The sequence below is a fragment of the Trachurus japonicus genome, chromosome 5, assembly GCF_045865225.1.
Source record: "Trachurus japonicus isolate A0001 chromosome 5, Traja_1.0".
Taxonomy (NCBI): Eukaryota; Metazoa; Chordata; class Actinopteri; order Carangiformes; family Carangidae; genus Trachurus; species Trachurus japonicus.
Genome location: NC_140911.1, coordinates 15,244,399 through 15,267,704, shown reverse-complemented (window position 1 = coordinate 15,267,704; position 23,306 = coordinate 15,244,399). Strand labels below are relative to the sequence as shown.

Genomic DNA, 23,306 nt, shown 5'->3' with positions numbered 1-23,306 from the left:
CTGTCTCCCCTCCCCCAAAATCACCCCAACTCAAAACATGGTATCAAAATGTAAATATTTACCACCAGAATGGTGGTAAATATGATGAAACAATAGTTTATTAATGAAGTATCACCTCCATCTTGTTCTGTACCACTGACTGACTGAAGACTTATGACTAATGCAAAGATATTTACTTTGAGGATTTCCCAGAAGCCTCATTAAATTTAGCAATAAAGCTTGCTCTTGTATGATTGATTATCTGTCAAGGCTTTTATTCTTTGAGGAAAAATAAATCCACACTGAGTCTGAATTCTTAGAAAGCCTTTTTTTCATCCTTACAGTGCATCACATGTAATTGCTCATGCCCAGTGGGCTGATAAGAGGCTGTCACTGCAGTGAGGTTCACTTATAGGACAGTGGCTGCCGCTAGTGGAAGTGATAGTATGTATAATAGTCTGATTTGTTGTTCGGGAGAGTGAAGCAAACTGTTATCTGCGATTTGACAGTAATGTTTATTTTCTGTGCCCTTTCATTGTACTCGATGTCTATCAGTTGTGTTATTGATGAGCACAACACTGCAGCCGTCTCGCCTGGCGTAAACTGCGCACGTCCCTCTATTTCATTCAGCCGTGTTGACTTGAGCTGATATAAATTGAGTGAATGCAATTGATTTTGGGCATTTGCCTTTCAGCGAAGGGGAAGTTAGTGAAAAGAAGAAGAGACAGCAGCACCGCGGTGCAGCAAAGAGGAGGAGAAAGAAATGTGTGTGAGAGCGATAGAGACGACAGATGGTGTTGCTACACAGGAGCCTGCCCTAATGTAGTTTAGTTCAGCCCTTATCACCGCTGGCAGCATTTTGGCACAATTTAAACAGATACAGGGAATAGTAAACACAGCTAACCTTAAAAAGATTTATTACACATTTCACAACGCATTAGCAGCATTAACCTTGCCAAACAAATAGTGCCAAATTGCAACATTTTCTTGAGATTTTCATTTCTTTGAGCAACAGTAAATTGTTATAGATATGGCTGCAGAAATATGTCAAATTTAAATTCTTAGGCATGCTGGTGGTGCAGTGGCAGGCAGTGGTAGTTGAGCAGCGCTCTTTCTTTGGTGCAGCCTGATCCCTACAGTGACTTGATAACAGTCCAACGAGATAAGTGCCAGTTAGCATGCTAACTTCAGTAGAAGAAACAAAGTGATTCTGACAATGATTGTGTTCCACCTCTGGAGACATCTTCCTCGGAGAGGATGCCTAACTCGAAATATCTGTTCTAACCTGGTAAGTGGGGATGCACATTTAGAATTTCTTTCTGACCGATAACCAGCTCGTTAACCGATTATTAACCATTAACTGATAAGTTTCAAAGGAGGTTAAATCGAAAGCAACTGGACTTAGTTATTTTATTATTTATTAGTTAGTCCAGTTGCTTTCGATTTAACCTCCTTTGAAATACTATGACCTGGGCAAATGAGAATATGCACCGGCTCATTAACTGATAAGATTAAAAATGTTCTATTGAGTGTCTGTGACTAGGCTTGTACCGATCAGCAACCCGATCCTCTTTCGTCGATTTAGTTTTCATATTTTTTGTTGTTGTTGTTGTTGTTGTTTTTTGCCTTTATAAAACACACACACACACACATGCGCTGCAACAGCTGAGCAGCACCACATCCACTGTGCTCTGGCTCAGCTGATCGCGCTCAGATGGCGGCTAGATCGTCGTTTTTACAGCTACAAAGTGCAGCCAAACATCAGGCTGAAGAGAGAGGAACAGCAGAGGCTCCTCTGTCAGCTCATCTTTGGAGCTACAAGAGAACTACAGGTGAACCGGCTGAAGAGTGCAGCGTTATTCTGCATTTTTTGTTACAGGTGATGCACATCTACATGAAGGCTACATTTGTTGTCTGACCTTCCTTCACATGGCCTGCACTGCATAACTGGCACAAAGTGTAAGTCCTCCTCCTGTGTAACTTTTTGCTGCGAAATATGACTGAACGTGTCAACACGCCCCCATGGGTTGACGACATAAGGAGCTAATTAAAAAAAAAAATTAACCGAGTGTTAATCTGTCAAAGTTAAATGGTTAAACATTTGCATCCCTACTGGTAAGTAAAGAGCTGTTAATGCTTACACTATACATAGCAATAGCTAAACAGCGCCCTTGGAAAACACCTTCATGCTAAACAAAGTAAATATCACCTTCTGATTCATTAAGTCAACGTAGCGTTTATCCCTCTGGGGTCACAAGGTGCTAACCTTAGAGCATCAGCATTTAAGCATCATCCTGTGCATGTTAGGATCCTGATGTTTTTCTACAGTTGCCGTGCCAAAGTACAGCTTGCGTGTGTGTGTGTGTGTGTGTGTGTGTGTGTGTCTGGGTGTAGTGTTCCTTCCAGCTATACTCACCTGCTCCACTCAACACCTCCTCCTGGGTGCTTGAACCAGCATGTCTACATCTCATCAGCCCTGCAGTACTTCAATCCCTGATTTTCCAGTCACTCAGATCGTTCAGTCTACCAGTGTGGTGTAATGTCCCCTAGCGTACTCCAATTTCTAGTTCTGACTTACCTTCATCTCCCTGCGCCTCAGGATCTTACTCCTTCTGTCTGCCTGCCAGTTGCTCATGCTCTGATCTGCCATCCCTCACCAATGGCCCGGCTCCCTTCATAACGGATCACCGCGCCACCATTCCTCGCCTTGGCTTCTCGCCTCTCGTTCTTCATCCAGCCGTCACCTGCCATACAACAATATCTCTTTTTACGAAAAACTCTATTCACCTTGCTTCACTGAGTCAGTGCTGTACTTTTTGGGTCCTTCTAGACTTTAATTACCACACATCTGTGATGTCACAAAGGATCACAATGTGTCACCTGTAGAACAAACCAAAAGCTGTATGGGAAGAGAAAGCAGTAACAGTGCAGTAGCTTCACTTTTGAGGGAGGGAGGGACTGGAAATGTCCACACCTGGATTAACATGACCTTGCACAAAGTGATATTGCAAGTCATAATAAAAACAACCTTGTCTATTTTCTCTCACTTTAGACCAGTGGTGTCTTGACACTCTCAACGTTTCTGTAAAGCAGCAATAATATCACTTTTTCTCAGTATCCTCTTGACTTCTGAAGGATAGTAAAATGTGAGGAGGAAAATGGGCACATGGCTGATCCTTGTCAACAACCACATGAAATTTTGGGTAGTGATATTTTCACTTAATCTGTACATTACCATTTCTTCAATTGAAAATAAGTTAATTGGCATGAAAATCAACAAGACATTCACATAAGTCAGCAGGTTAACACAGTAGGAGGAAATGCTATTTGTAAAAATGTAATAATGCTGCGCTACTACTAGTTATGCTACTGCTGTTTCAATTGACATCTAAACAGGTGACCACGACGGGGAGAAAGCTTCTGAACTGTCGACATGACAACATGTCATTATCTTGTCCCTGCTGCACAGTTAACCTTTGTTGCCTGTTTTTTCTCCTCTATCTGACTTAAGCACACTATGTCAATTCAGCCTACACTGCAAAATGTCAACACATATCGAACAAAACTCTGATGAAGCAAGGTCATCTTTTATTAGGCCAGCGTTAGACATCATTTCCTGCGGGGAAAATGAGCGTGGCCGCAACATGTGTACAGATTGCTCCTGTAGCCTTCTCGAGGCATAGTTTGCTATCAACAGCAAATATTTATAGCTGTCCACCGACTCAATTTCCTTGCCTTCGATTACACGGGGGCGGTAATCCGCTAAAACCTATTGCTGCATCCTCAGTTTTTAAAATGTTCAAGTCGAAGAAGAATTCATCACCTCACAAAGTCATCAGTTACATGCCTACATCCATCCATCCCCTGCCACTGCAAATGGCTATAAGGAGGATCCCTGCAGTCCTCAAAATGACTTCTACAAATGTGCAGCTCATCATTTCTTTACACTACAGAGACTTGAAATGATCAAATATTCACAGTAAACTGCTGCTATTCTCTGTAACGGTAACACATGCTTCTAATCATTCTGTTTTATAGGCCCTATTGCAAGTAAATTGCTCCATATTCTGGAGTTACCTTACAGTCTCTTATGATATTGTCTAATTCAATTTCTCACACAGCGTATGAAAAGAGTGTACTGTAACTGCAGCACTAATTATCACAGCACTGCTTTATGATGTAGTCATAATAAGTTTGTTGTCACTTTGGTTCAAACTTTTCACCCTTTTGCAGAAGCTATAGTAAATGTTAGTTTAAATTGGAAGTATATATATGAATATAGAACACATAGACCTTTTTTCTTTCTTTCTTTCTTTCTTTTTATTTATTCCAACCAAGGCAATTTTAAAACATATAATAAATGTATTTGCATTTATGGAAGCATATCTATCCATTGTCGAACATTACAAAAATATTCATTTAAGGTTCATTTTGAACAAATACATTTTATGTTGTTGTTGTTGTTTTGTATTTTTGCTTTTATTTTCATTTTTATGATGTCTATGTAAAAGAAAAAATAATTCAAGAATATTTTAACATAATTGTATGTATGTAAGTAATTTTGTTAAGTGTGCGAGTTGAAAATCAGCTTTGTCATGAGCCATTACTCTCTGATTGGGTAGAGTGCAACAAAACACATTTTATAACCAACAATGTACCACTTGCACTTTTCATGGTCCTCTCTCATCTCCTTCACCCCCTCTTTCTCCTCTCAACCCCAAACAGTTGAGGCAGACTGCCGCCTGAGTTTTTCCTTCCCCCTGTCACCATGTGCTGCTAAATGTGGGAACTGCAGGGTTTCTCTGGAAACATCTGGCTGCTGTGACTGAAAACAAAGCTGCTGAGAGCAGTGAGGCTGAACCTGAACATTGCAGTTGCAGGGGCTGTCACACCACAATAACAAGCTGAATTATGTTAAGAACTGTCGTAGACCTGAGAGGAATTTCTGATGGTTCTTTGTGGGTTTGTCGCTACGAGTGGCACATTTCAAATTACTTGAGCCCATGTTAATCTAGAAGTATTGATTTGTGCAGCTTTAAAAACACACGGGTTGCTGGTGGAGGACTTGACGGGGCAATAACTGTGGATTTGTGACACAAGGTGGTTGCATGGTTATTTCTCCTGCCACTGAAAGGGTCATAGATGTATGAGAAGATTTTTTTCTCTTTAATATCGAAAGCTGTGTTAGTTCGCATCCATGAGCTGGTCCCAACATGTTTGTTTCTTGGCCAGTCATCTGATAGCTCAGCTCGTCACCTCCTGCTGTCTCTCTGAGGGGAGTATGAGGCAAAACCGATCATTTCTCATGGCACTGAGTAATTGGTTGTACTCAATATATTCGCCTTCCAGGAATTTAACATTTGGTTTTGATCATGTAGTGCATTTTATTTAATAATGTGTGTGACACAGTCGAGAGAAAGAGAGATTTAAATGTCATGAGTAACAGGACTTGATTTTGTGACAATATGTCAGAACAAGTAAACAGCAGAATTCGACTGCAGGGAATAAATCCTGATCAATAAAATCCTCATCAATAAGAATTACACAATAATCAAGACAACTTATGAGACGAGATTAACCAACCAAGAAAAACAACATCATCAATCATCTCAGCCAATGCCCAGTAATGACTTACTTCACTCCGGTTCACTGGGAGCTATAAGGAAATGCTGTAGCAATGTTATATCTGCAGATGGTGGTGGTTTGGCCGACGTGTCGACAAAATGTCAGAGTTTGACATGAGATGTCCCTGTTAGCCTCCCAACAGTCGATGTTAGATTCTTGTAACTATGACAACGACTCCTCCCTGGCGATTTCTGAGTGGTTATCAACAACCAGCAATTATAATGAAGGTCTTCTGATCTCAACTAAGTACTTATTTTAAATACTAGCAACAACGAAAATACACATAAGTCTTACAATGTTACATGTGAAGATCAATGCTCATGTCTGTGACCCAATTACAAAGCTGCAGTCACAAGCTGGAAGACTACTACTACCTGATACAATAAGCAGACTGGTCTCTACAGTTAAAGCAGAAGTAAGTGATATATTTGTGTTAATATAAGTCTTAAATAGTTATATCTTCCGACAGCAATCACTTACATAGAGTGTTTGGACTGAAACACGGGTCTGTCAGTCACTCTGCTCTGCTCTGAGCTGAAGAGAAAACATTTATCGTATCCTACAGTTTTTATCCAATGAGGAGAGAGAACGGCGTGCAGGGCTGTGTGTGCAGCCAAGGGACGCCGTGAATGTGGCGACGTAGGGACGAGGACTGTTATGGTGCGTTCAAGGAAACTCGTATTTTTCCGACCGTGAAGTGGTACCAGTTCGATCTGGTACGAGTTCACCGGTCGGAAGTTATGAGTGGCCGTTATAGTGACTTTCACCGGTAAAACAGGTCGGAAAAACACGAGTGGGTTGCCTGGAACGCTACAAAGTCGTAAGTTGTGACTTGAAGCTGTAATTTACGATTTCAAAAGCCTGCCTGGAACGCAGCATTAGCGAAAACGACCGGACCACTTACTTCTGCTTTAATTCCCTCCTTATAATGAAAACAGCACAGGGGTGAAATTTTATATTCATTTGTTTGAATTTTATTAAGTCTTAAAACTCTGCATAATTGGGTGTGGCCACTTTAAGTGACAGGTATAGGTGAACACATCCTTGACACAAACCAGCTTGCCCTTATATTTGGTGATTTGGTGGTGATGGTGGAGCAGCAGCCCACTCTCAGCTTCAACACACTCCTCTGTGGAGCCTTGAGGTTCTATCCATCTTCATACGCAGTCTATGATTTTAACAACTGAGAAATGATGACATCCCGTTGACCGAAATGAACTTAACTGAGACATATCTCGCTGCAGAACTGTAAACAGCACATTTTGTTTGGGACTAATTGCAAATGTTGGTTTAGAGCCTTTTACCCAAATAATAATAAGGATAAATCACAGTTGTGAGGAGTACATTACTTCCTTAGCAGAATGTAAAAATGAATGCACACCGTGCATCATTAGATATTATTATCATTTCCATTGCCACTGAGCACTTCTGACCAAAATCACGTACACTGACTACAACAGTTAGAGTTGACTCATAAGGCTGATGAGTTGGCTGGATGCAAAGTATCCATCAGGATGCCATTTAACCACACCTCTAAGATCCCCCAAACACCACCATGATTCTCCCACTGCAGCAGGGTAAACTCAATATATTCTGTAATACCAGGTGGACAGACAACATGCTAAATGGTTTGGAATTATTGTAAATGAACTACAAAACCAAATTTAAATGTGTATTAGATGAGCTGGAGGCAATTAACATGGGAGTGATTCACACAAATGGGTGTCATTCAGGCCTTATCGTTTTAGACGAGAAAACAAGTTCATAATTTCATTTCTGATGCTGCGTCTGATAGGGGATGTGTTTGCTGTGGCAAGTAAACACACCTCAAAACACACAACACATCCTCTCCCACCTGAGGCATTAAACCGCAATCATTATCAAGCACTGCTCTCTGGCAAGGACACTGTTTGAGTTCAGCCCTGTCACGGACAACATGGAGTCTGTCTGATTATGATTAGGAAAGTAATCAGAGGTAATTGCAATTCTGTCAAACTATTCATGCTGCACATCTCTTGTGGTCATGACTCTCAGGTAGGAATTAATATGAAAACCTACACACCACGTGTCACAAACTCATTCTGAGTGAGATCACATCACTAATAGAAATTATTATACACACTAAAATAACAACAAACTTTCAAGTCCAACAATCTAACCAACCCTGCAAGAAATCATGTTGCTGTGGCTGCAGTCATCAATATTTTTACATCAACAAAGCCTTGAAGTGCAGACAAAGTAAATGTAATTATTCACACTCATATCACTCATCAATGACTGATATTATTACTGATACCAACTTTAAATGCAATCAAATGTAAGGCGTAAATATTTCACAGCACCAATGTGGTACCTTGTAGGTATTACTGCAAACACGATGTATTAAGATGTCTATTTGACTGATATGACATTGAAAATATGATATGTTTTTTCTCTTTTCGATGTAAGGTACTTCAGACCCCAGGAAGACTAGCTTGTGCCATTGGCATCAGCTAATGGGGATCCTTTTAAATAAATAAATAAATGTCAAAGTAAAAGAGAATTTTCATACAAAACTGTCACTTCCTTCAGCTCAGCAGTTTAGCTCATTGCTTTGGTTTTAAGAGAATAAATATTGGAAAGGCCAGGGAGCAAGCAATACGGTATGGCTAAGTTGCTGAAAAAATCAATTAGCTCTGCTTTAACTATATCATAGACTATAACACTGCAGGTAGCGAATAGAAAGTTAAGGTAAAGAGTTACCAACATTGTATTAAAGGGGTTAGCCTTTTTTAACATTGCCATTTGAGTTGTACCTCAATGTTGTTAAAAGTTCAACTACCCCTGTGATAGACTTTCGACCTATCCAGGGTGTACCCAGTATGAGCTGGGACACATTCCAGCCCCCTGTGACTCTGCAAAGGTTAAGCAGACATAGAGAGACTATACAGTGGACGAGGTGCAAGCCAGCCTAGTTCAGATTAAACTGCAACAATATACAATGTTGCTGTTACCTCTATTTTCATGTTTGAAGGATTCGCCTTATACTGTAAAATCAGAATCTGTGAGAGCTACAGATTTTAGATTTTTTTAAAAGTTGGAATTACTAACCACAGTGATGTAGGCCTACTATTAGGGGCTGTGTCCACCAAACACGCTTTTAGTGCTCTCAGCGCTGCTTTCCCAGCGCTTAGCGCTCTCTCTCTCCCTCGTCAGAATGCCCCTGTTGCTAGGTTACAAAACGAGTCCTCTGACACTTCCGTGTTTCTGCCTTGTTTAATGTAAACACTACAACGAGTGTCAGAAATACACAACAGCATTAGCGGCAGCTTTTGACATGGACCCTGAGGTCGGCCTACCTTCAATACAAGTGTGGGTCATGATATAAACTGAGCCACGTCTCCGGTTGTGTTGCTGTCGGTAACGTATGTCCCGCCCCTTCTTGATTCTGATTGGTCAGTGTGGGGAAAAGTGACATTGACGGGCGCGGCGCTGTTCTAAAAGTTGAACAGATTTCAACTTGAAGCGCTCTGAGTGCCGCGACAAAAAGAAGCAAGCGCCGAGGGCGTTTTTCCACCGAGGGCGCTGAGCACTGTGAGCGCCCAACTCAATAGGGTTTGAATGGAAAGTAGACGCCCAGAGCGCTAAAAACGCATCTGGTGGACACGGCCCCTTAAACTGTTTCACACTTATTAGTGGCGCGGCTCAGCTGTATTTTTTTTTTCAAATTTTATTTCCAATGCAGACAATGTTTTCTAACGCCAGGTTCACACCGGACGCGGAAGCGCCGTGAAGCGGAGCGGCCGCGGAAATGTGTGACTTCCTGCCAAGATTGACGCGACTGCTCGCGGCTCGCGCACAAAATAGAACAGACGCCGAAACGATCGCTGCAGGGCGCGAGCAATCGCAGCACTTCGCGTCCGGTGTGAACCCGGCGTAAGTCTGAAGGCACGCCCCTTGGAATCCATATGTTTCGGCAGATACAGAGTTCAAGGCAGATAAACTTAAACTAAAATGTATCCTGTTCCTCCAGTTCGGAAATGTCAGGATATATCCTTGGAGGCACTATAAAAAGGTCAGGAGAGCCACCGAAGTCATTAAAAAGGACATGAAACAGTCAGCCAAATGAATACAGTTCATTAAACTGATTCCCAGTGTACTTAAAAATTGTCAAACTAATGCATGAAACGTAACCATTAAGGAGAAAATTTAATTCTAATTTAATTAAAGTAATGAGTAGTAATTGGTTTGTTATTGGCTGATTTACCCACACAACATGAGAACATGCCTCTGAGTTATTTTATTTTTTTTTATATATACATTTTTGGCTTTTTTTGCCTTTATTTGATAGTGCATAGTGAGATAGACAGGAAAGGGGGAGGCAGAGAGAGGGGGAATGACATGCAGGAAAGGTCTGCCCGACGCGGGACTCGAACCGGGGACGCCTGCGTTGAGGACTGTAGCCTCCACATGGGGCGGCCGCTTTAACCACTGCGCCACGCACCGCCCGCCTCTGAGTTCATTTGACAACTTCTGGTAGCTGGATATCTTGATTTATTTTTTTGAATTACATCTAGAAGTTTCTTCACTTAATCCTCGATTCTGACCAAACACTCTATAAAAGTGATTGCTGTCGGAGACTTATATTAACACAAAAATTCCACTTACTTCTGCTTTAAGTTTTAAGAAGCCAGCCTGGTGGTAACTCATTTTATCTTGGAAATAATGGGGTGAGATTTGGAACAAAATAATACAAAATTAGATATCCCACTAATATCTGAGTTTGCACGCCACTTACGTAGACAATGGAGCAGCTTCAATTGACTGTTATGAACACACAGAGATGTTAAAAAAAAAAAAAGAACGGTTCCCAGCTGTGACTCGGTTCCCATCGTTCATGTTAACGAGCCGTTCAATAGAATCTGTTCGTTCGTGAACGTCACAACACTAGTCACCTCACCTCCCTTCACTGATCAACTATCAGGCTGTGGCAGAGTCACTGGCTGTAACGTTACGCTGCAGTCACAGCGGGTCCCTCTTTTTTTTTCTTTTATCGGCGACGAGAGTTATTAAATAGTCCTTATGTGAAAGACGTATGATTTTGACGGTAAAAACAACATTAAATTATAAGTAATCGATTTAATATTTATTTATCTCGTATCTCGCAGCTCAACTTTATGCAAATGAATCCGTCCGACGCAGGGTCACTGTCCAATGGTGAGCGAGATAGAGAACAGCTCGGGGGGGCGGGAGTCTGCTTGTCCACTGTCCGTGCCTCTCAGTTAACTCACCGATCTGTGTTCCCGCCTACCGAAGCGTCCGTTTTTTTGGAGGCGTAGCGTCTGGCGAGAAATCGCATTGACGCCAGTGGATCCTAGGCGTCACGTCTCCGCGTCGTCCATTAATTTCTGATAATGGACACCTCGTCGCCGGGCATTATCCCTTACATATAATATCAACATCCATGGTTCTATACGCCCGTGTTAACCACAATATTTTCAGTTTTACATATAACTAATTCCAGTTTCCATGCATTATAGTTCTCAGTTTCAACCCCCGACCTCTATGAAACAACATGCAAATGTTGTGCTTAAAGATAAAATAAAAACATTGTTTTGGAATAAAGAATATTTTACCTTTCCTTAAATGACAACTTAACTCCAGCCACCACAAAAAAAAAAAATCCCAAAGGAACTGACTGTCTGTGCCGTGTGAACCGAACTGAACCAAAACTTGCCACCAAAATATCAAGGTACGTTTTGAACCGTGGGCTAACAAAAAGCACAGACTGTGAATTTCTTCCTTTTGGGTTATGTCAAAGAAAACACTCCCAAAAACCCACAAACCTGCCACACACTGCTGTTCATCCAAAACTAAGAAGAAAAAAGTTGTATTATGGTACTGTATTTAATATTCAGTCTTTCTCCTAGGTGTAGTTTTTCCATCTCTGAAAGTCAATGTTTGAGTACATTTGTTTTCTCCTCAGTCAACATCTCATTTTACTTCTACTATCTGCAGATTAAACTTCCTCCAATAGTAGGGTCGGAAAATGACACCAGAATCATGATTACAAAATGCCTCCAATTGTTGAATGACTGGCCTTCTGCTTTTCTTTTTCTTGTCAACAAAGGAGGAAATTGAGTGTAATTTAACACATATCAGTTCTCTTGGTTATAGTATGACAAAGGGAAAACGGCATTAATGCCAATCTTCAGTGACACCCTATAATCCCAAACACATTTCATCATCAAGTCAATTAGTCTTGTTCATTGGTTAGGAGTCCAACTCAATCAGGTCTGCTGATACTAATGCTCCTGATGTACTCTGTTCACCGTTATTGATGTTGAAAGCCTCTAAACAACCGTTAACACCCAGAGGCAGTTGGAGGCTGTATTAATAAACTCTCCAACACAAGACAACTGGGTGCTGTCTCTCTACAATCTTTTTGACAATGGCTCTCATGCACAGTGACCTTCACTGCAGTGGTACTGTCAAGATCTGCTTTCTCTGCTCCCCTCAGCCCCCACCTCCAGCCCGTTTCATTTCCCCATGGCCTTCTTCAAGAAGTCTTTTCTGTTTATGAAAGTTCCTGAGTGAAGTGACCCAGAAGTGGTCAGCTTCTCTAGGAACAGAAAGGTGATGGAGTGCTTCCTTTGTTATTTCTTTTAGTATACAGGATACAATAGACTATCCTCAAAAAAAGAAAAGATAATGGCGTCCCACAAAAATCCCATCTATATGTGATAAAATCGAAAATTTATGTAAATCCTTGTGATGACTGACTGAGTTTTAACTCCATACATATGGATTTCTTCACTTTCAAATCCATCCAGTGCAGTCATCTCGAGGAACAAGCGAATTGAATTTGTAGTTAATATCATCGTCTTAACAAGATACATATATTGTTTAACTGAACCTGCTGCTTATAGTGGAATGCATGAAAAATGAATTGTCCCTACTCAACATCTATTTTGTTGTTACTTCATATTATTTGATGGCTGTGGAAACTGAACACAACTTGTTCCATGACAGGAAACCTTACATGAGTTGTAGGCCTACAGCATTGACTTCATGTGTAATAAAAAATATTTCAGCATTCAGAATGTCTTAAACCTGTAGTGTTTTACTAGTCCTTAGGGCAACTCTCCTTCACATCTTTTCTTGACCTAATGTTTTCCATGGAGGAAAAGTGGAGATTTTTTTTTAAACAGCAGCCAGTGTTGTTCCCTTCAGACCTGCTATTATTCATCAGACCTTCATCTCTCTTTCTAATCACCTGCCTGACCGGCCCATCCACACACCTACTCCCAATTAGCATCAATCCTGCAGCCACCTGAGCTTTACCCACAAGCACCTCACCACATATCAGCCTTGTAAAATGTAACACCCATCCACTGTAGCTATGTGGTTAACCAAGTAGGTAGGCTATTGAGGTCTGTATGGGTGGTACTAACCTGACCTCTATGCCCTGTTTATTAACCAATTTACATGAACTCCCACACACTCTCACATGACACAAGTTTTCCACCTAAAGTAAAACACTAGAGGCTCCTTTGCACCAAACATTAAACCCCATTGCAGGCAAGAGTCGTCGGCGTTGTGGCCAAAAACAAATCTAGGCAAAAGAAAATAAAAGCAGAGCACTGATAAGTTTTTTACTCACAAATCCATCTGTTCTGATCCGCAGCACCAGCATGGGAGAAGGATGGTGAATCTCTGGGTTTCATCTGCAGTTTGCCTGAAAGGTGAAGAGCAGGCGATGGTTGTCAAGGGAACAGTCACTACAGGTTACAGACTGGAGACTACAGCCTGGTGCCAACAGTCCGAACAGAGTGAAAGTCTTTAATGGGAAACTTTTACTGGCCCACAGATACTTTCCAGGTCCACTGTGAACATTAACAGTTCTCCGTAAAGTCGTTCACAAGATTATATTTCTCATACTGTCTGTGGGGGCTTAATCTAGCTGGTGACATAAGCAAATACTAGCTAGCAACAGAAAGTAACATTAGCTGCTACCACATTGAATACAAATGCTAATTTCCGCTAGCACGCTAATGCGCTAATCCCATTTAGCATCTCCAAATTAACCTCACGTCGAAGCAGTAACAAAGAGAAGCATACACACATTTACCGTTTACATGCGTCTCACTGTCTGTTACTCACCGGTAAACTCTCCATCCAACAAAGTAACGTTACTTGAACCGAGTTACTCCCAGTCCAGGCAATTTAGCTCATTTTGGACCCCAAAATAGAACTAATTGTCACAGAAGGTTTTTCACCATACATCATTTCTATGAGGTGTCTAGAACAACATACTAAAAGTCCTAAGAAATCCTAGTTGGGGAAATGTGTTTAATTTGCATCATTATTTACTGTATAAAGTCTATGGTGCCGACAACAATACACCCCAATGGGGCTATTTTTTTCCTTTACTCCTATCACAATGAAACTTTACATGATGAAAGTATCCATGAAATGTAACATTTTTTGTATTACAAGTTTCTTTGAAAATGAATTTGAATATGCAAATGAGCCTTACACTAATCAAATATGCCCAAAATACACCCGAATAGGCTTATTTTTTTCCTTTACTACTACCACAATAAAACTTTACACAATGAAAGTAGATATTAAAAGTAAAATTTTTTGTATTACAAGTTTCTTGGAAAATGAATTTGAATATGCAAATGAGCAATACACTAATGGAATATGCCCAAAATACACCCGAATAGGCTTATTTTCTTCCTTTACTCCTACCACAATCAAACTTATAAAACTTACTCACACAATAAAAGTATACATGAAAAGTAACATTTCTGTATTTCAAGTTTCTTGGAAAATTAATTTTAAATATGTAAATGAGCTCAACACTAATTGACTCATGGTCAAGAAGCCATAAAGCCGCAAGCAGCAAAAACAGGGGCAGAATAACTTAGTTCTTAGTCCCACTCATATGTTGTTGAACATAGTTCAGCATAACATCACACACAGCTGTTGAAATGACTTTGATGAATTCTGACTTTCTTCTGATGTTCTCTGCAAACTGGGAGGAAAGTCGTTAGGTAAGGCTTGTTCGCTAATTTTTAAAAAAAGAATTTAGAAAGCAACTGGAGACAAGACTGTGCAATTAATTCTTAGGGTCAATATAGGTCTTTTAAGTGGCAAGTGACATGTGTGTATGAATAAGTCAAGTGTGGCAAGTGACAGCACTCAGTGCATAGGTTAACTTATTGAATGGACATGAATGTGTTAGTTATTTGGCCCCTGTTGCTGCTTGTGGCTTTATGGCTTCTTGACCAAATGTCAATGTTGAGCTCATTTACATATTTACATATTTAAAATTAATTTTCCAAGAAACTTGAAATACAGAAATGTTACTTTTCATGTATACTTTTATTGTGTGAAGTGTGATTGTGGTAGGAGTAAAGGAAAAAAAGAAGCCTATTCGGGTGTATTTTGGGCATATTTGATTAGTGTGAGGCTCATTTGCATATTCAAATTCATTTTCAAAGAAACTTGTAATACAAAAAATGTTACATTTCATGGATACTTTCATTGTGTAAAGTTTCATTGTGATAGGAGTAAAGGGAAAAAATAACCCCATTGGGGTGTATTGTTGTCGGCACCATAGACTTTATACAGTAAATAATGATGCGAATTAAACATATTTCCCCAACTAGGATTTCTTAGGACTTTTAGTATGTTGTTCTGGACACCTCATAGAAATGATGTATGGTGAAAAACCTTCTGTGACAATTAGTCTGTCATAAAACGCTATTTTGCCTGGACTAATAGTCGCAGGCGGCCATATTGGGTCAGGCGACTCGACTCTGGCTGCAGCAGATGGGTGATCCCGTCATCTGCACTAAAAAAATAAAAATAAAAATAAAAACTTTTAGTTATTAAATTAGTTATTACTTTAACTATTTGCATAGGTTACTAGGTTACTTTCATAAAAAAGTAGCCTACATGATTAAAATTATCCATGACTTTAAAGGGATATTCCAGCGTAAGTTTAACCAGGTTTAACCCATGGTCCAACTTATCGTAACACCGAGCTAGACAGACATCACAGAAGGGACAACAAGGCTGAGTTTATGCAGTTTGAGAACAACAACGACTGGTTTCATTTCGATGGGCGCCCCTATCAGTTTGAGACTGAGTTTACTGAAGACAAGCTGAAGGAAATGGAGGAGAAAAGTGAAAGAGGGGCAGCTGCGGTGCAGTCTATGTGCTGGAAATGAAGGAGAAAAGTGAAAGAGGGAGAGCCGGTGGAGTCTATGTGCTGGGCATCAAGTGGTCAGTGTGGTGGTCACTGTCTGCCAGTGGCCGCTGAAACCAATGTTTGTGCTGCCAGTCGGGGACGTGTGTTGTCAGTCAGTGCCTGGACCCTATGCTGGACGCGGAAAGTTGCTGCATAGCGCACAACTGGAGGAGAGTGAGTGAGTGAGTTGTTTTCATCTCTTTTCAAAGCTAACAGATGTTTGATGCTTAGTATTAGGCTATGTGCTGGGCCCCTGTTTGTACTATTGATGCCGTTTGGTGCTGTTCTGGGCATTATTTGTGGCTATGAGTGGCTTTTTGATCGGTTGATAGTGCTGCGCTGTTTGTTATGGTGCTGTCATTGCTAAAGTTGCTACAACTAAAACGTTAGAGAAGCTATCGGTTAGCAGACTTCAGCAGTCAAGCTCGGTGTTTATATGTTTTACAGTCCTGGTTGGACCATGGGTTAAACTTTCGCCGGAATATCCCTTTAAAATGAAGCTAAGCCGTGTAGGCTACCCCACCATTGCCCAATGCAATCTAAGGAATGGTAGGCTATAGTTGATGAACAAGTGATCCATGTCTGTACAAAGAGTAGGCTACCTATGTGACAACTGTGATTCCAGGTTGACTATCAGAATAATTTGCTTAAAGCAGAAGTAAGCGATATTTTTGTGTTAATATAAGTCTTAAATAGTTATATCTTCCGACAGCAATCACTGTACATGGAGTGTTTGGACGGAAACACGGGTCTGTCAGTCACTCTGCTCTGCTCTGAGCCGAGGAGAAAACTTTTCTCGTATCCTACAGTTTTTATCCAATCAGGAGAGAGAACGGCATGCAGGGCTGTGTGTGCAGCCAAGGGATGCGCGTGAATGTGGTGACGTCGGGACGAAGACTGTTATGGTGCGTTCAAGGCAGCCTGTATCTCGTGTTTTTCCGACCTGTGAAGTCGTACCAGTTTGATCTGGTACGAGTTCACGGGTCGGAAGTTACGAGTGGCCGTTATAGTGACTTTCACAGGTAAAACAGGTCGGAAAAACACGAGTGGGTTGCCTGGAACGCTACAAAGTCGTAAGTCGTGACTTGAAGCTGTAATTTACGGTTTCAAAAGCCTGCCTGGAACGCAGCATTAGCCAAAACGACCGGATCGCTTACTTCTGCTTTAATTTCAAGAAATCTTGTCTCTCTATTTACCTGAACATGTCTGTGCATTGTGCAGCCATAACCTCTAACATCGTACCATCACAGTGTGGTAGTTTGTCTCATGGTTGTGGTTCTCCAGATTGGTCATCAGGCAGCATGAAGTAGCCTATAAATTCTTGAAAGACTTTCTGTACTAAATTACTTCAGAGGGAGTGCTTGGTGATTCACTTCCACTTTCATCCATTTTGGCTTCTCAGGAAATCACCCTCCACCGACTTGTCTTTCTAGAAGATGTAAGGGTTTTTCATAGGCTACTGAAGAACAGAGTGCCTTTGATTGAACAATGTAGCATGCCACACAAAATATGGATCAAGATGAACAATGGAGAGAGAGAGAGAGAGAGAGAGAAAGACAAGAAAAGAGGAAAAAAACGGGATGGCTGAAAATGAAACTGTAGCAGTGTAGAATCGGTCAGGAAAATTAGGCCTACATGCTGCAGAAAGATATGAAGATGAAAAGAAAGGGAGGAGATTGTGTTTGTTTGTTTGTGAGTGTGTGTGGGGGCGCTTGTTTAAAGGCTCCCGGTAGAGCAGTGATGTACCGGCTGGGCAGAGTCGGCCTCCTGGCAGCAGCCTGCCAACATGCCTCTGTGGTGTAAAACAGTCACACTGGAAACAAAAAAGCCCTCTGTGGATGATAAACACTTGGCCTGGTAAGCACTCTACGATTCAACAGTCAGATGTAAAGATCAATCCAAGTTCACATATGTTTCTGTTGCTGTGTGAGTTATTAATTCCCCTGAAAGAGATGTTATTGCTGAGTAATGAGCCTGTGCTCCTCCAGGATCTCTCTGTGGGAGTTGTGTGGTTATCTACTGCAGACCAAAATTATGAAATTGCAATGAATTACAAGAAAAACTGGAGGACATTTTTAGGTACTGTAATTTGGTTTCATCGTGTCTGGCATGAATTATTTACATCAAACTAAAATGCACAGTAGCTATAGAGGTGTCACCATCAAAACAATAACAGGACATTCTGCGGTATACTGAATGAAGCAGTTTAATGCCAGTGTCCCCCAACATTATGCACTGGACATGAAAAATCAGGGGAAATCAGAAGGCTAATGTTATTTGGATCGTTTCTCTGATAACTTATGAACCAGATGCTCAGGAGGCTTATAACAGCCGTTGAATTGTCCACAGAGGTGTCCTCCTCTCCATAAGAAATGAACCAGGGGATTAGAACCGATGGAAACAATGAAGCCATTTCACATTAAAATCTGAGATTCACTGATGCTCTCCAGTGGCCGGGAGCTGAGCCTGTTCTTGGCTTTTTTTTTCCTCTGATACATTGAGATCCAGACATATCACTAAAATGTTCTGGCTTTAGTGTATAGTCGAAAACGATCAAGGAGTAAAAAGTGTATGCTCCTTCAAACTGGATGAAAGTCAATTTTTAGCTTCTGGCTGGTGACAATGGCACTGAAACATGTAGGGAATTATGGGCTCTAGATTTGAAAATTACATTAAAATGATATACGTAAGCACACAACTCAAAACTTTTTTTTTCTACATTTCAATGTGGAAAGTTTACATATTATGACTTGAACACCAGTATAGGGCTGACAGTAAACAATGACGACCTCAGACAAGAGATGTTGTCCACTCATCAATAGCGTTATCATCATAGGAAACAACAAAAAATACACAAATTTCCCAGTTTTTACCCAGAATCCTTTTGTTTCCAGTTGTTACCAGACATATGGCTTCTAACACTTCAGATTGAATATATCCCTGTCTTATTTGGCCAAAATAAAATTTACTGAACTCGTGTGCTCCATTATGGAGGCCTATACTTACGTAATTGTGTACTCATGAAGACATCACAGTACAACCACTACCCACAAATGTTACAGGCCATGTGTGTGTAAGAGCTAGAACATCTTTATGTCAGCGTGAGTGTGTCTGTGGGATGATGATTGATGATTTGCATGATGATAAAAGTAGTAATCACCCTGCCAGGGAACTGAAGGCACTATGGTTGCTGTTTTGTGTGGGGGGTTCACAAACAGATAACAGTTTTGTGCAGCTCCCATCACCACCCCCTCGCCCAGCTGTCCATCAATCACGATATTCTATGGCACAAGTGTGTGGCCTTTGGACTATGTGGCATGTTGCTGGCTACTACAGTGGCAGAATGTGCGTGTGTGCGTGTGTGCATGTGCTCGCGTACGGGCGCTATACCGAGCATGTGTGACATCTTAAATTAGGCAACGTTCCTGGCCGCAAAAACCGCTCAACCCTGCCAAACACAACGCAGACAGCACCATTCATGTGAGGCAGACTATGATGACAAAATGCAAACACACACACACACACACACACAGGCAGACATGACTCATACATCTTAATTAAAAGCTAAGCGGCAGCGTGTTAGCATTAGCAAGGAGAGGCAAGCCTGTCACTGCCGGCAAATGAGAACGGGGCACAGACACGCGCACACAGATACACACACACGCTCATCATGAATGTGAAGGAAATTCATGGCCCAAAGTCCAATTAGTTGAATACCTGAGGGCTGCACAGACGTGTGTGTCTGTGCGTGTGTGTTTAGGATGCTGCAAATGTTGTATAAACTCTCAGGAAAACACACCATTAGAAACTTGTGACACATGTGGCACAGGAATATAAAGAAAAGTGAACGGAATGGAGAACTTGGCTGCTTGTGTGTGTGTGTGTGAGAGAGCATGTGTGTGTGTGTGTGTGAGAGAGCATGTGTGTGTGTGTGTGTGTGTGAGCGTTGTGTAAAGCCAGTGCTCCTAACACGATCTGAAAACCCTACCAAGACCCTGTTGTTTGGTTTGATTGTGTCGCTGGGCAGTGGCATTTGTCGAGGTTCGGGAAACACACACACATGCTTGCACACGGGCACACACACACACAGATGGTGGCATTTGGTCAGACTTGTGTGGTGGTTTTAGGAGTTGTGTGTGTGTGTGGGGGGGGGGGGGTTAACTGACGTTCCTGTTGCTACGGGGACAAACTGACCTTAAACAGCCCATAGTGAGGGTGGTACAGAGGAGTTTCCGTTGAATGATCAGCTTACCTTAACATCAAACACACCACGCACGCACACAAACACAAACACTCACACTAACACACATGTACACTATTGTTTGGCGAGTTGTTTTAACCATGAAGTAGATATCGATCCCATCGCTCCTCCAGCCCTCTTCATCTTCAAACTCTCTACTTCACCTGCTGTCCTTTATCTTCTTCTACTCCCTCTTCAGTTGCTCTTCATTGGTCTTTTATTTCCTCTGCGTCCTCCCTCCATCTGGTTTTCAGCCTTCTATTCATCTTCTCTCTCATCTTCTGTTCGTCTTCTTCCCTCCTTCCATGTCCTCCAAGTAAAATCAACAACAGCAAAGTCTGGATTGTGGTTCTGATTTGATGATGCAGTGATTGTTTGTGACCTACTCTGGTTTTGAAGTATTTTCAAAACATTTCATAACATTTTTTGCATGAGATGAAAAACTTCACCTTATTATTAAACTGCAACAGTGAATCGTGGGCTCCATGGCTTCAGTGGTTCTGAAGTAGCCCATCCAGATGTTTGCATCCTGTTCTAGTCTGAGAACACCAGGCTCCAGGCTTCGAGTGGCTCACTTGAAAGAGAACAGTTGAATGATTTCCTCTACTACTGCATTGTTAAAAGATGGCTCCCCTCTCAAGTCTCCTCTCTGATTTGATTACCTTAGCATTATTTTGAACCTCCCTGTGCTTTTCGGTCCTCTTCATTTTCTCTATTATTCTTATTTATCCAAGCATCCATCTTAAACACCTCTCTTTATCTTTTCCCCTCTGTTCTATATTTCTTCATCTCTTCCTTCTTCTCTAGCCTCTTATTCTCTTTCTCCATCACCGTCACATTATTTTACATTGAGCCGTCCTTCCCTCCGCACTCTGTCCTTCATCCACCCCTCCTTCCTTTACCCATCTCTCGTCTTCCCTTCTCATTTACTTTAACCTTTTTCTTCTTCTTGCTATACATTGGTTATTCACCAATGCTCTCCACCAGTGCCCCCCCCCCCTTTGCCCTCCTTTATTCAACTATCCCTCCATCCCCCTTTTTCTCCACTGATGAGCTGAGATGCAGCTCCACTCATCAGATTGCCTGTCTCTCCTCCCTGCTTTCTTTAACACTTGTAGAAATGACCTGACACATCCAATCCCAGGTTATTACACAGATGTGCCAACTTTCTCCCTCAGTCTCTTACACACACACACACATGCGCACACACTTAGACTGAAGAAAAAGCACATTCCCAGTGGACGCTGCACACACTCACACAAAGACACACACACACCCTATTACAGGAGCACAAATGAAAATGAATTATGCATTCTGTCCTGCCACTCGTAACAAGTATATGATACATCCCCTGTTTCCACACAATTGGGCACGTAGACACACACGCAGAATGGGGAGAAGTGCACACACACTCATGAACACAAAACACACACATACACAAAGTAATATAAAACAAAAACGAGAATGTATTATTGATTCTAATCTCAAACAAGCACAAGCTCGTCATTCACAAACATGTTGCATCACTTTTGGCTGACGAAACTCTTCACAACTGAATATTTGATGTTGGTGTTAACACTGATCTCTCCTGAATTGAACACACGCACACACACATACATGTACACGTACACACACAAACACACACATGGATACACAAGGCCATCATTGTTCGCAGCGCTCAGTGTTTACTGCAATTTTGAATGATGTGCCACCCACAACAAGCTCCTCCTCCTCCCGCTCCTCCCTCTGAGTCCATACCAAGGTCGTTGGCCTCCCTCCTGGCTTTAGCATTCCCCTCATATCCCCCATAATCCTCACTGTTTAAGCCTGAGGTACAAATACATTCTATTCAACCCGCACCAAGGGGTCCACTAATACCCAGAAGGAGTGTGTGTTTGTGTATACGTGTGCGTAGTCCTGTGCTGCTGAGTAATGTGTGCTTATATACACCTTTGTGTATGTGTGCACACTCACACACACCAGCATCTGTGCAGGGCTTTGTGTTTAACACCCATCGGTGCTTAGTATTCTCCCCGCCACGCGTCCTTGCATCCCCATGCTTATTCTTTCCGTCTCTGTTCTCCTCTTTCAGATGAGAATACCAACGGCTGATGGAGGGAGGAGAGAGAAAACAAGGAGGAGAGAGAAGGAGACAGAGGTGCACGTAACTAAATGCAGGTAGATAAAGTTTATACAGCATGGTGTAACCTTGGCGCTACAGCGTTTATTAACAGACAATTAAAACAGATGCTGCAGGGTGAATATGACTTTGTTATGGATGCCGATACTGAGCAGTTAATCCTACACATCTTGACATGGATGTAAGACAAAGGGATGCGGTGAAAGATAAACCAGCCTACGCTCAGCTAATCCCCCATCATATCACAGAACTTGGGTTCAATACCATGTAAACCAATGGCTCTCATCACAGCAAAGTGACACGTTATGCAGGCCACAGTTGTGCCGCATGATGGTGTTTTTAGCCTACAGTATGCTTAGTAATCACAGGCGATTAGCATTATCCCAACAGTGAGAGAACGGGAGCTTGAAGCAGCATGAACACCAGTTTACTCCAAACAAAATCTAATTTGCTGCGTTTCACCGTCTGCTCCTGAAATGTGTCCCCGCCAGATGGTGAGGCTTGCAAGTCATGGTGGGAGCAGAAATGCTTCAGAATGTCCTCCAAGAAAGAAGTACAGAGAAAACAAGGCAATAGGATCAAGAATATACAGCTCAGTGTCCGTCATGCAACACGGCTGACAGCTGCAGGTGAAGGTGAACTGCTCCTCCACTTGCACCCAGACTCCCCACCTTCAGCGGGGTTCCTTCCTCTGGCCCTAAGCTCTGCTTTTAGGACCATTCAAAGGCACCCGATGATTTAGAAACTATACACACCCCAGCTTTAAGGCCACCACTTGTTCAGGAACACATCACTCACCCACTCAACCGACACTTCACTGATCTGCCCTCTGGAAGCAGGTGCAGCGCCCTGAGGTGAAGGAGGGCTCACCTTGGTAAAAGCCTGGTACACACAGTCACAGCAGCACTTACAGGGATAGCTAATTTTTTTTTGAAGTGGGGTTGTATGAGGTACAAATGGCCACTAAGTATAATATCTGCAGTAGAAGGTCTCTGCTGCGAGAAAAAAGGTATTTATCTGGAACTAAACACAATTATGGCACCAAGCAGCCGATAGGCGAATTGATACAGCACGTCTCA

The 23,306-nt window shown here is 41.8% G+C and overlaps 1 protein-coding gene across 1 annotated transcript in view; it reads right to left on the bottom strand.

Annotated features, from left to right (window-relative positions):
- The window catches only part of cdk18 (cyclin dependent kinase 18), a 79,231-nt gene extending 76,588 nt beyond the window's left edge, over window positions 1-2,643 (bottom strand). The window contains exon 1 of the mRNA XM_085776512.1: window positions 2,558-2,643. The gene's annotated coding sequence lies outside the window, so the exon portion shown is untranslated. The remainder of the gene's footprint in view (window positions 1-2,557) is intronic.
- Between the last annotated feature and the right edge of the window lie 20,663 nt (window positions 2,644-23,306).